The following is an 18,344-nucleotide window of genomic DNA, read 5'->3' as shown; positions in this document are numbered from 1 at the left end:
TATCCAAGGGAATCAGGACAACCACATTTTTAACAGGGACTTCTTTAACTATCCAAACTTATACAGCACAAATTGCCATTTTCATTTTATTGTCAATGTCTGCAACTTTGTTAAAGTTAATCATGTGTTCATTTTACACTGCCCATACGGAGTGTCGGCAGACTGCGGTGTGAATTACCTAAGCCTTTTGCAATAAAACCTTGCAAGTTCCTATGCAGCAAAAGTCCCAGCATTACTTGAGAGTTAATGCGCACCTGAGATTTCGAATGAGAAACAGAACAATGTTTTAGACAATTTCCACAAAATGAAAATCTTATAAACACCGGCAACCCCCCCACAAAAAAAGCCAAATAACATAGCTCTTTATTAATGAAAAGCCTGCCAGTCTGTAGGCAATTTAAGGTTATTTAAGGGCTTTGCGGCTAACATGAGTTAGGATTACACTGTAAACGCAACCAGTTTCATGTTCAGCATATCTATTTAGCTCAATATTATGGTGTCTGCAATCATGTTTGATCAAAACACTGTGGGTATTTCTGAGGTTTGCATTCCTCACATGATGTTTGGTAAAATCCCTTACATCAAATAATGAAATGCATGCATGAAGCAATGAAATCAGATGCAAGATGAAAGACATCTCAGAGGCAGACAACTCAATAATAAAATAAACTATTTTGTGAAATGTCATCCAAGCGTATCCTTTCTGATGATTCTCAATAGCCACACACTCACTACCTGTCATGATTAAACATTCCCAGGAACATTTTTTCCCCCAGAGGTACGTGTACTAGCTCAAATCTTCAGGCTAATTCACAGAATGGGCAGTTGATTTCTGTTGATCCAAATTTATTCATTTAAATCAAGCTGAGATAAAGCCATCGCTCCCTGCTCTAATCAGCTGAATGTTCTCAATATGATTTAACCCTTTCCGCACTATAAAGTGGAGTAGCCTGGTCTGTTCTTAAAGTAAGGAAAGTGAGATGTGCTGAACAAACATGCATAAACAGATAGTTGGAGTGGCAGGGGATGGTGACATAACTGCCTACTTGTATTCTGTCTGGGCAAAAACAGAATTTGAAAAGAAGGGCGGTTACAGATTCATTCAGCCTTTTCCCTGACCAACCAAATTCATAATGGCTCTGGCTTGAGAGTGTAAGTTCAGACCAAGCACCTACCAAGCTCCTGTTGGCAAGATCATGATGGCTGAGTTAAGGGGTCAAAGGGACAATCCGAAGCCTGCTGTCCATTCTGGGTCACCACCCAAACAACAGGAACTGGTGGGGTTTTTTTAATAGCAACACACTTCTCAGAGCAGCCAATGCAGTTTTGAAACAACAAGAACATCTGTTGAAGACTCAGGATCCTCCTATGTGATTTGAATAAAATTCCACACTGGTGGTGACAGATTTTGAATTCCCTTCAACATTTTGGGGCTTTATTTTTCACCCAATTCCACAGCACACAGGGTTCTAAATCTGAGAGAGAACTTTCACATATAGAGGAAGCTTCCCTTTAAAGACATTCTCCACAAAGCATGGCTGGCCGTGAAGTGGGGCCCCTGGGTGCAGTAGCAGTCAGCAGGGATGTACAGTGGGGTGGAGGTGGGGGTTGGACTGTTCTCTTCCCAACACTTCATGTTGCTGCTGAATGCCAAGAAGGGAAGGGGCAAGGCAGCTGAGATCTCAGTGTGGCAGCAGTATCAAGAGTGTTGGATTGGCCCTGCCACAGTACTTTTGGCTGCCTTTCCCCTCCCACTCTGGCAGCGACATGTGATGATGGGGATAGAGGAGAGCAACTTCTTCTTCTTCTTCTTCTTCTTCTTCTTCTTCTTCTTCTTCTTCTTCTTCTTTCTTCTTCGGTGATCACTCATAGCCGAGTAAGATTGTCTTCTATAAACACGGTTTTAACAATGAGTCCGTAAGTGACTGTGGAGGCCAATTGTGGATCCACACGTCCTTCCACAGTGGGGACACTGGTTTCCGGGTGGTAGTTGATCACGGTGTGGATTTGCCAAGCATACCAAATGTAGTATAAACACTGACAACTGGGAAACACTGGCCTATGAGCGCTCCAGTTGGAGAATAGCCTTCACCAAAGGAGTCATGGGCTTTGAAGACACTTGAACTCAGGACGCAAGGGAGAAACGTGCTAAGAGGAAGGCACACTTGGCAAATCCACACCGTGATCAACCCACTGTGTAAGGATGTGTGGATCCATGCAACCCTACTCACTGCTACTGAGTGAGTGTATTTCCTCTTCCCCTCTCCATGCAATTATATGCTTCTCCCCCTTCTCATTTCATCTGCACAACCACCCTGCAAGGTAGGATTTGATTATATTATTATCATTATCATAAAGTCTCAGGACAGGTTACAACAATTATTTCTTTCTTTCTTTGTTCGTTTGTTTGTTTCATAAAATGTACTGTATACACCGCTTGACTGTAAAGAGAGAGAAAACCCACATCAAAGTGCTTTACAAAAATATAGAACAATAAAATCCACATAAAACTACAATATTTATATCAGTTGAAGCAAATCAGGAGAATAGGGTGGGTCCCAAATATCTCATGTGAAAAAGGCCAGGGTAAGATCATAGAATCATAGAGCTGGAAGGGACCCAAGCCCACCCCCCCTGCAAGATGTCCGTCTTTAGCAGGTGATGAAACTATGCAATGACGATACCAGATGTACATCAGCGGAAATGGAGGCCTCTCAGTTTAAACAAAAACAAATCTGAAATCAAATATTTCTCAGCATTTTGTGTTTCACACATTTTGTGCCTTACAATACTCCTTTCTCTTTCTCCTGCTGTTCAATAAGAGGCCCTTTTTATGTATCTGAGATTATATTATTTTGATACTCCCCTCCTTGTTTGTTAGGGGTGCTAAGAAGCTGTTCCCTCCTCCTTCATCCTTTACTCAACATCTTTGGGAGATATCAAAACATAACCTCTTCACCCTTTCCAGCAGGTAGCTCAACAACAACAGCAGAAGCTAATCATTTGCTGACATGAGGTAAACAGCCCTCCGTTTGAAGAATAAGAAAGGAAGAATAAGAAAGGAAATGTGTGATGGGGACTTTCTTTTCCTTAACTGCACTGAAGAGAAGAGTGCGGTGATGGAGAGCTGTCTTCACCATCCCATTTCTTAGCAGAAAGACACAGAATCGCTCAGATGCCTCAGTGCCCATTCACCGCCCTGTCTCTTTTTTCCACTTCATTGGCTACTGGATACATTCACCCAAGCAAACGATTTCAACATCACAAAAGAAACCACAAAAGGCATAGAAACTGGTAGGTGGAAGAAACAACGCTGCAGTGAGGAATCTCAATACTGTATAAGTCAATGTCTTCCCTACCTGTTTGGGGGAAAGTAATAATAATTGTCATACTTCCACAATAGCTTAAAGCCATTGAGTTGGAAACCCCAATGACTTCCTTAGGTTTTCATTAACATCTCCCTTTTGGGGTAGATATAAAGTAATCAAGGATTCTAGCATATATTAGGTGTCTGCCCTGAGATTTGGTTGCCCATTTCACTGTTTCAACAAGGTACCAGCAGCTGTTGAAGTGATCCTGCCTCTATAATGCTTAAAAGAAATGGGGGGGGATTCCACCCTTCTGATATTGATTTAGTTTTCAATGGGTAACATGGGGTTTGATTTTTTCATATATATTATTTAACTTACTTATTTCATAATATATATATACTGCATGGTTGTAAAACAAATAAACAATTCCCACTCACCCCCTCCCAACAGGTGGGTGGAGTTTGCAACCCTGTGTGGGGCTTACCTGGCCAGGTTCCACCCACCTGGTAACCAGGTGTCTTTGGCCCGCCCCTGCCTGGCAGGCCAATGGGCTGCCGGTGGGGGTGTGGCCTGGGACAGGTACAGATGCTGATCCTTTGGCCAATGCTCATTCTTCTTCCTTCTTTTCCAGGATCAAGGCTGTTTACAAACAGAATAAAACAATGAAATTATCAGTAAAAATAGTTAAAAGCAACTATTTTAAACATTCAAAAATAATTGAAATAAGTGATAAGCCTGTCAACATTCTATGTATCTGGATAGGCTTGCCTAAGCAAAAAGGTTTTCAGCAGGTACTGAAAAGAGCATAGCAAAGAGTGCTTAAAATAGCACTGGCTGTGAACTGGTTCATTCTCTCAGTTTCCAAATGGTTCAATTGTATGAGAGGTTGCTGATGTGCTGCCCTCCGGATGTTGTTGGATGACAATTCACATCATTACTGAACATCAGCCATGCTAGTTGGGGCCAATGGGAGTTAGGCAGCTCATTGGCTCTCTCTGTGTTCGAAAGGCAAACTATAGCCCTGACATGTTAAAAGGTTAAAAGAAGCATTTGTAATTAATAAAGGTATCACCACATATTTTCAGATAGTTATGGTTTCAAGAAGTAACCACACACACACACACACACACACACACACCACTAAAGTTAGGTAAAGAATACCTTAAAACACACAGCTGAATATCCTTATACAGTGGTACCTCGGGTTACGTATTTAATTCGTTCCGGAGGTCTGTTCTTAACCTGAAACTGTTTTTAACCTGAAGCACCACTTTAGCTAATGGGGCCTCCTGCTGCCACTGCGCCGCCGGAGCACAATTTCTGTTCTCATCCTGAAGCAAAGTTCTTAACCTGAAGCACTATTTCTGGGTTAACGTAGTCTGTAACCTGAAGCATATGTAACCTGAAGTATGTAACCTGAGGTACCACTGTAGTGTGTGTGTGTGTGTGTGTGTGTGTGTGTGTATTTGCTGTCGCTATTGCTGTCTGACTTCAGGACCCACTTCCTCATTCCCAGTGGAAATCCAGCTTGCTGATTCAGGCTGCAATCCTGTAGCCACTTACATGGAAGTAAGCCCCATTAAGTCCCACTGGATTCAGTGGGGCTTTCTTCCAGGTAAATGGGAATAGGATTGCAGCCTGAAATCAGCTAGTTGGATTTTCACTGGGAATGAGGAAGGAGATCATAATGAGTTATGAGTTACCTAATGAGTTACCTGAAGAATAGATGCCTAAGATTTGAAGGTACTGGCTGCTCTTTTTTCAGTGTGTTCTCTCTTCATAGAAAAGAAAATACAAAAAGACTTTGAAGGCAGTGCACCAAACATTCTGTCAAAATCAAGGAAGCTTAAAAATGTCCTAATTGTCCAAAGACATCTGCTAACCAATCTCTGAATTGGACTAAAGTGGAACCCATCTGCAGTGACCTGTGATACAGAGAAACTTCTGTGAGCCATTTTGTTGTTTAATGTGGTGGGGAACCCACCTGCACTGAGTTTAAGGCACCCCACTAATTGTCCTCAGGGGTCCAATTGCTGGAAAATGCCTTGTTTTCCTGGCCAACCTGAATAGTGAAGGCTTACATTGTGAGGAAGAAAATGTGCGCACAATATTCCTCAAACACCCTTGGAAGAGATGTGCAAGGAAACAAAGAGAAGCCAGAAGGTGTGGTTTGACAAAAGCTTGAATTTAGATCAGAGCTGTATAACTGGTGACCTCCCAGATGGTGGACTCCAACTCCCAACAGCCCCAGCCAGCATGATCAATGGGCAGGAAGAACTGGGATTCGTAGCACAGTGACATTTGGAGAACCGCAGGTTCGCCACCCCTGATTTAGATGGAAGCTTCTAAGGACTTCAAACATGTTGGCCTTTCATTAACAAAAGAAAGAAAAAGTGTTTGGCATATTGGTATATCGGCCTATTCACGCCTAGGGCTTTTTGTCACTTGATCATTTCCACAACATGGAAACATAAAGGGTGAAACCTGTTCATTTGTATCAGATGGAGCAGTTTATGTCACTGTGGAGTAAGCTCAATTGCACTAAGAAGGTCGCAAACTCTATCCTGAGTGTCTCCACTTAAATGGATCCCAAAATAGCAGTATCTGAAAAGATCCCAAAGATCCAAAGTAGATAATACTGGGCTTGATGGACCAATGATGCCTCAGTATAAGATAGCTTCACATGATCAACTGTTACTGAGACTCTGAGATATTACAACATTCTGTGCATTTTGCCACTACAAATTCACACACCTCCTCAAGGGTCCATTCTTCATACAGATCCCTACCAATATATGTTTGGAGAGGACATGTGATCCTTGCCCATGTTTGTCCTCTGTGGAATGTGACATGAGCAATGGCTCACTCTTCCAGAATTTAAGAATTTGAAAATAAGATTCTGAATAGAGTTGTCTCCTAATTCCAGAAACACAAAGGGTCCAGTGATCACTTCTGCAACCCTCTGCTGAATATTTTGGGATGACTCCTGGAGTGGGATCGTTGGAACCCACCACAGAGCTGGAAAGGGCTGGCCCTTGCTGCAATGAGATCTAAGAAGCCAAAGTCCAGTGTAGCGATGCCTCACACATTATTAGTACTTCTGTGACCCAATATGATAGAAGCATTGGTAAGGCCTCACCAGATGAGGTCTAGGGAAAAGAGGAAATCACCCTGTAACATGGAAAGTCACAGTGCCATGTACTTAATGTGGTTCCTAATTCAAATTTTTGTTGCAGAGCTGGATCCCAACCACATGGAAGAAGCAACCACACATCAGAAATACAGATGAAATGGTCCATAACATCCAGTCAGACACAAGGCAAGAAGAACCAGGAAAAGGGATTTTGTTGCATTGCACATCCTGTTATAGAGCAGAGTACATCATCCATGTTGATCTTTTGTTTCTGCCATTTAATGAGGTATAATCTGGAAATTAAATGGGACGCGGGTGGCACTGTGGGTAAAAGCCTCAGCGCCTAGGGCTTGCTGATCAAAAGGTCGGCGGTTCGAATCCCCGCGGCGGGGTGCGCTCCCGTTGCTCGGTCCCAGCGCCTGCCAACCTAGCAGTTCGAAAGCACCCCTGGGTGCAAGTAGATAAATAGGGACCGCTTACTAGCGGGAAGGTAAACGGCGTTTCCGTGTGCGGCTCTGGCTTGCCAGAGCAGCGATGTCACGCTGGCCATGTGACCCGGAAGTGTCTCCGGACAGCGCTGGCCCCCGGCCTCTTGAGTGAGATGGGCGCACAACCCTAGAGTCTGACAAGACTGGCCCAAAAAAGGGCAGGGGTACCTTTACTTTACCTTTAATCTGGAAATATAAGCCCTGGTATGCTAAAGGTATGCTACTTAAAAGTTGTTGCTTTTGTTTCTGAAGTTGTTGTTTTCCTACTGGATTCATTTGTGGGTTATTAGATGTAAACATGTGTTGTTTTTGCTATGCCTTTTTGTAAGCCAAAAACTTGTTTTTGTAGCAAGCGACTAATGAGTCAAATAAATAAAAGGCAGATAAATAAATAATGCCTTGTGGTTTTTGTAGACTGAACTAAAACCCCGAGCAAACCTTCTCAAGTCTCTCAAGAGGGGTGTTGATTCTTTATTTTTGGTACGCTTAATGTATTGCTGAGATTTTAAGTTATCTTTTTTTTTACATTTTTATGCTGTTATTTGCTGCCTCAGGTGCAATTGTCTGTTTCAGAAATATGTGGCATAAGTAATATCAAAAACAAACAAACGTACCTGAGCCATTATGATGTAGTGGGCAAAATGTTTGACTTTTTGCCAGAGAAAAAGGGGTTGAAATCCCCTTTTAGTTATAAAGCTCACAGGCTAACCTTAGTCAAGTCAACATCTCTTAGCCTATCTCACCTCACAAGACTGTTGTTAGACTAAACGGGGGGGGGGGGATTGCCTCAGCCTCTTGAAAGGAGAGGAAATTTCAAGCTGCTGCTGGGTTGGCTTCCCAAAATTCTAACACAAAGAATTAAGGTAAACACAAAGAATTAAGGTAAAATTCTAACACAAAGAATTAAGGTAAACACAAAGAATTAAGGTAAAATATAGTCAAAGTACACAACAACGCAATGCTAGATACCTCCCTGATCAAACAGGAATCAGTCTGTGCCTTGAGATTTGGCTATCATGTGAAAATGTATGAAAATACCTTTGATTTCATGGTCAAAAGAAAAGGTATGTGTATGTGCATATGTGTGTGTGTGTGTGTGTGTATGAAAAGAAAATACATTCTGAGAAAGGCTCTCACAAAAGTGAGAGCTGTGGACAGCTCTCTCTCTCTCTCTCTCTCACACACACACACACAGATTTAGAAATCTAAACAGGTGGCTTTTTCCAATATTGCATTCCCTTTCTGCTCCGTGACAGCGATGCTGTCATATAAATCACACACCGGTTTCTGTTGTGGCGGCTGTAACCTGCACTCACATAGAATCCACACAGCGAAGAGATCCAAGGTTAATTTCCCAGGATTTGTAATTAATTCCTCTAGATTCACAGATGCTTCTTTTAATTGTTATTGGCCGACTGGGACACATTAAGTGCTATTTGGTAATTTGCAATTTATTTGAGGCCACATACCTAAAGACGTTGTAATGAGTTTGTCTGTGTACAGGAGAGTGGGGTGTGTGTGTGTGTGTGTGTGTGTGTGTGTAATTGTGGTAGCAGACTCCACTATCAACATGCATTTATTATAATGTCTGTAGAGAGCCCTTGTTCTCTCTGCATAGAAATGAGGACCCCTTGCTTTTGAAGGGCTCCCGATCATGCGGTGTGAGCCTTCCACATCTACATAAGAAGAGAGCCTACTGGATCAAGCCAATGGCCTATCTAGTCCAACATCCTGTTTTCATGGTGGCCACTAAGATGTCTATGGGAAACCAGCAAGCAGGAGCCAGGGCTGTTTTTTTCAGGGGGAACTCACAGGAACTCTGTTCTGGCACGTCTTGGGTGGGTTCCAGAACCTCTCCATTGCCTTCTAAGAGAACAAGGGAGGTATTCCTAGAGAGTTCCGGCACCTCTTTTTCTAGAAACCCAAGCACAAGAGCTTTCACCCCTCCTGTGGTTTCCAGTCTTCAGAAGAATCACTGTGTCGACTGTGAAGGGAGGCAGCGTGTGTGTGAGATCTCACCCTGAAGGGAGCACAATGAATGTGTGCAGATCAGAGTCACAGCCCACTGTCATAACCCAGAATGCCCACTTTCATTTTCATTTCATTTACTTTTAATTTCTATATTACTATACACAAGGAGGTTTACAAGCTGAAGAAACAACAAAGATCGTACACCTTATAACAATCTGATCCAATACAGAAATGTCATAATAACAGTACATCCAAAACAAGGGGAGAAATTGGAAGGATTTCAAAAGAGAAGATAGACAAGGACTGGAAGGTGTTTAAAGGATACTTGCAAAACCATATTGAAAAATCAGAACTCCTATTAGAATAAACAAGTTCTGTTATAAATACATGTACTGAAATACTAAATAAGATGGATAAATAAGCAATGGATCCAAACTACAAGAAAGAAGATTCCACCTAAACATTAGGAAGAACTTCCTGACAGTAAGAGCTGTTTGCGTGTTGAGTCCCACAGTTGCCACCCCCCAATAATTCACACACAATAATTCACACATCAATTTTTGTTTGGGTTTTTGGCATAATTTTGGCCACAACTTTATTTAAATACAAAATATGTGAGTGGTTGCTTAGGCATTGGTTATGACTATCTGTCCATGCCCTCAGGGACAGAGCTGGCATTCCGGACACCAGCGGAAGCCAGAGGCATTCCGGACACCAGCGGAAGCCTTAGTGGGAAACAAGTATTGGGTGAGCAAATGAAGCTGGGCATCAGTCCCTCACTACTCACCCTCATGTTCCTTTGGGGCTTGCACGGCCCAAGTCCGATGCCAGGGACAAGGACGAAAAGAATGGCAAGCCCCTGGATTCCTTTAACGGAATTCCCTTCGCATCATTTGGAGGAGTAGGCACTTACCCCTCCAAGAACCACCTTAACCAATGCCTAACCGCCAACCTTACAAGTTGTGACGATTTGCTACGCAGTAGGCGAAAACCAATGGCACCAGCCAATCAGCCAATGGCAAAATTCCTACTGTGCCCCCGCACCAAGGCAGACGACACCATGACAGGCAATAGCAAGGTCAAGCGATCAGGAAAACCTCCTATTAAAGGGAGGGAGGGCGGGTGATCCGAAGCAAAATGGCCAAGAGGAAGTCCAACCCCTGGCTCCCTATATTTATAGACTCTACCCCTCCTCTGAATTTAGCAACATATAGAACTCCCCAGCAACCCAATATTAACCCTTTAGCAGGCTTGGATTTTTTCTTTTTCAAATCTGCCTAGTCATGGCAAGGTGGCATGTTTCCCCAACCGCAACCCGTGCTCTCTGGTTAAGGAGAACATGCTTTGTGTGTTGAGTCCCACAGTTGCCACCCCCCAATAATTCACACTTCACACATCAATTTTTGTTTGGGTTTTTGGCATAATTTTGGCCACAACTTTATTTAAATACAAAATATGTGAGTGGTTGCTTAGGCATTGGTTATGACTATCTGTCCATGCCCTCAGGGACAGAGCTGGCATTCCGGACACCAGCGGAAGCCAGAGGCATTCCGGACACCAGCGGAAGCCTTAGTGGGAAACAAGTATTGGGTGAGCAAATGAAGCTGGGCATCAGTCCCTCACTACTCACCCTCATGTTCCTTTGGGGCTTGCATGGCCCAAGTCCGATGCCAGGGACAAGGACGAAAAGAATGGCAAGCCCCTGGATTCCTTTAACGGAATTCCCTTCGCATCATTTGGAGGAGTAGGCACTTACCCCTCCAAGAACCACCTTAACCAATGCCTAACCGCCATGGAGCCCACAGCTCCCCGCCAAACCACTCACAACCCCAACCAAGCCCTGAGCTTGGCTACCACTGCACCCAGCCAAACCTCATTCCCTGAGGCAGAAAGATGCACACCATCGGCTCTAAAAGGGATGCAGCCTGAAAATGAATCATTGGATGAGAAATCACATCTCCACCCAGCTCAGACATCTTCCTTGCCACCGCAGAATTGATGCGTTTTCTGGCCCTTTCCGTGGCTGCCGGGCAACGACTGCCCATCCAAATGCGGCAGCGCAGCAGCTTAGACCAAAATATTTTTTTGCTGATGGTACCCATGCCCTCAGCACCTCCAAGTCACTCAAAATTGCAGCACGAAGTGAAAGACAGTCCATGGATACCAGGTCGTTCTCACCCAGCTGCACCACTATAGCCGTGGGCGGCCCTTCCAAGAGCAACTGCCTCCGGATTCGCGGCAAGAACTCTGACCAGCGCATTCCTCGTCTGGCCAGCCACGACAGCTGCACATGCGGAGGGAAGCCGAGGCCTGGACCCAGTCCGGACTGCCGTGCTGCGACGCCCGCCCAATGGATGATGCTGTGCCCCACCAACCAGATGCGGACAGCCGCTAGACCTGAGGTAAACAAAGCAAAACAATGTGAGAATCCGATTATTAGCGGACATAGCCTCGAAACGCATCCGACTTCCAGCGGCCCAAATCCTTTATTCCAGCAGCCGACAAGCCCCAATGAGCAGCTGTCGTTGCCGCCCCAATCCTAAAGGAATGAGGGGCAAAACCATAGGCCGTGCCGTCACAAGCCAGAATCGCCTTTCGCATCACCTGTGCAAACTGGCGTCTTGTTAGGGGCAACCCATTTTCATGCTTTAACAGAGGCCCATCACCTGAGGGGCGCACTGCCAAGTACTTACTAACATCCTTAACAGGGCAAGGGCCTGCCTCCCCCGTAGCAGGGAGACGAATGACGGCACCCTTCTTTACTTTATTTATTTTATTCTATTGTCCACCGCCTTATTAACATGCTTTCTGGCCTGCTCGGTGGTAGTTTGTCTAGGCATTGGTTCCCGACTAGCTGCACCTGACCTCAGCAGGGCAGCACTGACGACAGGGCCCCACCATATCGTCAATACAAATAAATAGCGTGGGGGAGCAATGAACCAGGATCAGACTCAAGCTCACCCCCAAATGCTCCAGGGGACTCTTGCGTGGCCCTACCCCTTGAAAGGGGTCGACCAAAGCATGGCAAATCCATGGATTCCCTTAATGGAATATCTTTGCACATTGGAGGGGGCAGGTGCTCCAACCCCCCCCCCCCCAGACCACCTTGAACCAATGCCTTGAATTATTTTGAGTCCAGGGAGAGCTGCCATCAACTCAATCCAAGCCCTCTTGCATGCAGGAATGCAAACTTATGCTGGAGGAAGACAGCAAACATTCTCGCCCAGCTGTACCACCAGCACTGCGGGAGGACCTGCACAGGTCACCTCGACCGCACCAAAGGAAGGATCTCCTCCCAAAGCATTCCCTATCTAGACATCCAGTATAGGTTCACATGGGCAGGAAGACTGAGATGGCGCCCCAGTCCAGACTCGTCAGCGCGCTTGCCAGCCCAGTGTACAATGCTGTGGCCCAAATGTGCACAGCTGCTCCTATGAAAATAGGAAATAACAGACAAGCATCAGCACAGACATCATTGTGACACTTCCTGATATAACCCTTGTCAGCGTCAGACTTCCAATGACCCGTATTCACAATCCTGTCTACTGACAGGCCCCCAGTGTGCAGCCTTTGCAGCAGCACCTAATCGTAAGGAATGAGGCGTTCAGCGGTAAGCAAGCCGCAGGCCGTAATAACTGGTGCACGACATAAGCACATTGATGCCTGGCTAACGGGAACCCATTTTCATGCACTAGGAGCGGGCCAGCCCCCAAGGAATAAAAGCCAAATATTCTGTTATCCATAACTGGGCAAGGGCCCTCCTCACCTGTGGCGGGAAGCCTGATTGTGGCACTCCTGCCCACTAAGTCTGTTTTAGAGTTCCCCACTCTAATGACAAGCTCCAAAGGATAAGGAAAAGTCCTGAAGCAATAAGCCTCCAGACTCTCAGCCCCGTGCTGGCTCCAACAACCATTTTCCCAACCCTCAGTGCGAAAATGCAATGGACTACTGAAAGGAGTCTCGCCTTGATCTTTAACCAGCAGACAAGTTTTAACTTGTTGCAGATACTGCATAGGTAAAAATTGACTGACTTCCTGCCCACTGTCCTATGAGGTTGGAGCCTATTCCAACCTTCCAAGGCCCTGCGCCCTACAAACTTTATACAAGGGTCTCTGAAAAATAAAGCTTCAGTGTAACAGACATTGCAGCGGACTGAATTCTGATAGTTATAACTGCATGCCCAATCTGCAGCAGGTGGACCAAATACTGCTGGATCTGCTCAGAGGATGGGGGCTAATTCATCTGAATGACCGAGAACTGCCAGCTTAAGGCTAAGAAATCCATCCAGGCCTTCCCATAAGAGGTAAAAGCAGAAGGGGAAATGGAAGCTGCTGCTCTCTGTAATCACTAATTGTTGTCAATCAATCAATCAACCTTTATTGCATTAGCATACAGCCATAGCAAGGATAAAACAAAAAATGCTAGAGACAAGCAACCAATCAAAATTCAAAGCGATATTACTGGCGTTATGACATTTAAATACCCTAAGACAATAATGTAAAGATTTAGTTGCCAGCGCTGAGAATCTAAAATGCGGGTGTGTATAAAGTATATAATGGCCCAAAATAGGCTCGGTACATTAGGTTAAAAGGTAGGAAGAGAATTAAAACAGGTCCAGGTCAAAATGTTGTTGTCAAAATGCCACAGGTGGTCTGGAAAAGGCTGGCAATAGCTGAGTCTGGAGCCCAGGATCTGAAGCGCTTCATCTGAAAATCGGATAGAGTGTCAGCGACAATATTAGAGGATCCCGTAAATTGGAGAGTAGAAAGCACAATATTAAACCTTAAGTGGCGCAGCTCGAAAGCTGAGTGGAGGGGACGGAGACTGTGCTAGAGCGTGAGGACTGTTTTGCCAAGACGCTCACCACTACCTGGTTATCAGACCAAAAGCAGATCCAATGGTCACTGAACTCTTCGGGCCACATGTGAACTGCTACAATGGGGAAAACTCAAGAAAAGTTATGTCACATGATTGCCTCACCACACCAGGCTTGAGGCCATAGCTTTGCACACCAGCAGCCCTTGAAATAAAAACCAAAGGGCAAAGATCCAGCAGCACCAGCATGAACCTGAAAATCCCTGTGCGGGTTCAAGGTATCCTGCCATGGCGAACTACTATTGCATACATTCAGGAATTGCTACCATCGCCTAATATCTGCCTTCACCACACTTGGTAGGCGTACACAAAGGTAAGGGGACCTCAGGCCGCAGGCAGCCTGGCCTAGTGGGAAGATTAATTAAGTGACCCAGCAAGATCGGATCTGATGAAGCATCACTTGCTACAGAGGAAGTATTACAAAATAACTTCCTTCAAGGCAGACAGCTTCTCCATAGGCAAGTGGTATGTTTTAGCAACGATATCCAACTGGATCCCTAAATAAAATGGGAATATGGGCAAAAGGTATTGAGCTATTGCTTGCCAGCTTCCAGCCCCCGCTTGGGCAGGGGGCATCTTGTGCTGCCATCATGATAAGTAAACTTACAGGGCCGACGCTGGCCAGAACCCCTAAAGAAGTCCCGACCAAGCTGCCGCCGAGCCAGCTTCCTTTCCAGACACACACTCTGTGCAATGCAAAAAACACACTCCGTGCAGTGCACACACTCTCCCTGCAATGCAACTACACACTCCGTGCCATGCAAAAAACACACTCCGTGCAGTGCACAGACTCTCCCTGCAATGCAACTACACACTCCGTGCAATGCAACTACACACTCCGTGCAATGCAAAAAACACGCTCTGTGCAATGCAACTACACACTCTGTGCAATGCAAAACACACTCCCTGGAATGCACACACCCTCCATGCAATGCAACTAAACTCCATGCAATGCAACTACACTCCATGCAATGCAACTACACACTCCGTGCACTGCACACACCCTCCGTTCAATGCAATTACATACTCTGTGCAATGCACACACACTCTGTGCAATGCAAAAACACACTCCGTGCAATGCAACTACACCCTCCATGCAATGCACACACCCTCCGTGCAATGCAACTACACACTCCGTGCAAATGCACACACACACACACACTCCGTGCAATGCAACCACACCTTCCGTACAATGCAACAAGCCACTGTGCAATGCAACAAGCCACTACGTACAATGCAACAACACACTTCGTGCAATACAACAACACACTTTGTGCAATGCAACAACACACTCCGTGCAATGCAACTACACATTCCGTGCAATGCACACACACCCTCCATGCAATGCACACACCCTCCGTGCAATGCAACTGCAAATCTCTCACGCAATGCAATGCAATTGCAGCCCGTGCAGCGCCATGCTCTGCAACGCACAGAGCAAACTGCACTGCAGGCATGCAAAGGTGCTTTCTCCCACTTGCATATTGCAATTTGGTGCCCGTTACATCCCTCGCAGTGAGGTAACCACCAAAAGGACCTAAGTGTCCAGGTAGAGCAATGGGGGAGCATGCAGCTGTCCCATACAGGGACCAATCCTGCAACCTAAGCATTACCGGCACTATGCGCTGACCCAGTGAAACCAATGCTTCATGGACCACATGGGAACACTATTCAGGCCGGAAACGCTTCCAGGCCATCGAATTCTAGGGCAAAGCCCTATGATCGCCTGCTAGGCCAGGCATAAATGTTTTCAGTGAAATAGCAGAGTTGAGCTAGCCCACAGCTTGTCCAGGTACCCCTGCTTGCCCTTTTAGAGGGAAGCACACCTTCAAGAAACCCAAAGTTCTTTTATCACAAATGGGCCAAACTACCCAGCAACAGAATAGCCCCAAAGGAGCAGTTTATTTTGTTTTGTTATAACAATGGCTAAGAGGGGGATATGAACCCTGTCTCCCAGGTCCTAGTCCTACACTTTAGCCACTAAGCCACAATGGCTCATCTCTAAAATGGCAGTCGCCACTATCAGGGCAAAACAAACTTAAAGAAAATAAACTTGTTCAGAAACAGCATAGTTCAAGAGCATATACAGAGTGCTCATAGTCATTGGAGGCACAGGGAGCCTCTGGGGCCCTCTGTCTGCCTCAGATAAACATTAGCAGCAACTGGGCCTGCAAGCAGATACATTCCTATAGCGAGAATGTCATAGCAATATTAAAAGAACACAAATTAGTGCTCCCCCCAAGGCTAGCTTAAAATTTGGCCAACAGCGCTGCACACTGCAGGGAGAATCTTCCCACTGGGCAGGGTAAGGGGTGGGGTGGGAACTTGAACAGGAAAAGGGGGAAATTAAATTATTTAAGGGACTAGTGAGGATTAAAAAGAAAGGGGAAATAAATAAATGTAACCAGACAATGAGAAGATTGTCCAAGCGCTCCATGTGATCCGAAGCAAAATGGTCAAGAGGAAGTCCAACCCCTGGCTCCCTATATTTATAGACTCTACCCCTCCTCTGAATTTAGCAACATATAGAACTCCCCAGCAACCCAATATTAACCCTTTAGCAGGCTTGGATTTTTTCTTTTTCAAATCTGCCTAGTCATGGCAAGGTGGCATGTTTCCCCAACCGCAACCCGTGCTCTCTGGTTAAGGAGAACACGCTTTGACAGTGGAATTTGCTGCCAAGGAGTGTGGTGGAGTCTCCTTCTTTGGAGGTCTTTAAGCAGAGGCTTGACAACCGTATGTCAGGAGTGCTCTGATGGTGTTTCCTGCTTGGCAGGGGGTTGGACTCGATGGCCCTTGTGGTCTATTCCAACTCTATGATTCTATGATTCTATGGATAACAATGTGTAATAGAAAAAGAAGCAGAAAACTAGTTTAAAAGTGTGTGAAAGAAAGTAATAGAAGTGGAAAGAAATTGCAACTGAGTAGATTGGAAGTTCAACACAAGGGTGGGGTGAGGGGTAAGGGATGTTGGTGGGAAAAAGAAGTATCTGTGGGACTGAGTGTGAGTATGTATGGATATTTTTAAGGATTGTATGAAATGTATGTTTGTATGTTTGTATATTTGTAACATGTGTGTATTAATGCTGAATTATTTTTATAATATTTTTTTCAAAAAAATGTCATAATAAAGACATAGCTTTAAAATAAACATCTTATATCAAATAAAACAATATTCAACAATCCATTAGAATATAATAGCGCACAATAAAATTAAATATCAGCAAATAATAATTAAACAGAAATTCGCTCTGAACAATTACAATGAACTATAATCAATAAAAGTAAAAATAACAGCAACTCACAGTGCGTAAAAAAACACAATACAAATTGAGAAACAAAGGCACAAAACTTTTAAAATTATTAAAAAATAATAATTCCTGAACTCTTTCCCTCTCTTCTCAGCTGCTTCTGCGGTTCCTAAAGTCATGGTCTGGGAAAGACTCCTAGGGTGGGGCAAGACAGCAGAATGTCTCACTTAGAGACACATATTTGTTAGAGCACCTGAAAATGGACTTTTATGGTCTTTTGGGAAATAACTGTTTAAGAATGAATCACTGCAGTGGATGTGGGGAGAGATACAACTGGCTGGATGAAACCAAATTAACTAACTGCTTAATGAATAACCAAGATCCAAAGTGCTGCTTAGAGTCATGCAAGGTGCTAGGTAGCCAAGTGGAAATGTTGACTCTCCCCATCCCTTTGAACAGCTGAACTCCATGACATTTCCCAACATGACATTTAAATAATAATAAAACAAAACACTGTTCAGGTTCATTTGCCCTGTGGTATGGAGGGCTGATGGTTGAGAAAATTTGGATTTTTGGTTGTCTGGAACCCAAATGATCCTAATCATTGGCCCTTCTAATATCTGACTCAGGTGATGAGTGCTGTCAGGCATGTAATCAGGATGGGACCACTGAAAAACGAGGTGAAGGGTTAGGTGCTTATGAATAGGCTTGAGCTATAAGCCATGTCCAGTGGGACTTGTGTGAATGGCACGCCCAGTGCTATTTTTCTAAAAAAAAGAGGTGCCAGAACTCACCATGAACGTCTCTCTTTTTCTCTTATACAGTGGTACCTCGGGTTAAGTACTTAATTCGTTCTGGAGGTCTGTTCTTAACCTGAAACTGTTCTTAACCTGAAGCACCACTTTAGCTAATGGGGCCTCCCGCTGCCGCTGTGCTGCCAGAGCACAATTTCTGTTCTCATCCTGAAGCAAAGTTCTTAACCCGAGGTACTATTTCTGGGTTAGCGGAGTCTGTAACCTGAAGTGTCTGTAACCCGAGGTACCACTGTAATGGCAATGATGCTCACCTGAGAGGCCATCCTCCATGCCATCTCACACACTTCTTTGAAAGCCCCCTCAGTTTCCAAAATCATTTCCCACATAGTTCTGTGGGAAATTGTTTCCCCAGTTGACATACTGGGCTGTAGCCCACAAGCCTGGAACCCTGTTTTTTGCTACTTGTGTGGGAGGGCAGGCAGCAAGGAAACAGAGTATTTCATTGTCATGCAAAGACAATCAGTGAAGCACAGTGGTTAGAGTGTCAGAAGAGGACCTGG

At 44.8% G+C, this 18,344-nt stretch overlaps 1 pseudogene; it reads right to left on the bottom strand.

The window, feature by feature from the left end:
• Positions 1-10,724: 10,724 nt before the first annotated feature.
• LOC144325688 (uncharacterized) lies at positions 10,725-18,107 on the bottom strand (annotated as a pseudogene).
• Positions 18,108-18,344: the final 237 nt, after the last annotated feature.

This window comes from Podarcis muralis, chromosome 1 (genome assembly GCF_964188315.1).
Source record: "Podarcis muralis chromosome 1, rPodMur119.hap1.1, whole genome shotgun sequence".
In the NCBI taxonomy this organism is placed as follows: domain Eukaryota; kingdom Metazoa; phylum Chordata; class Lepidosauria; order Squamata; family Lacertidae; genus Podarcis; species Podarcis muralis.
Note: the sequence above shows the minus strand (reverse complement) of the source record. Positions and strands in the feature narration are given on the sequence as shown.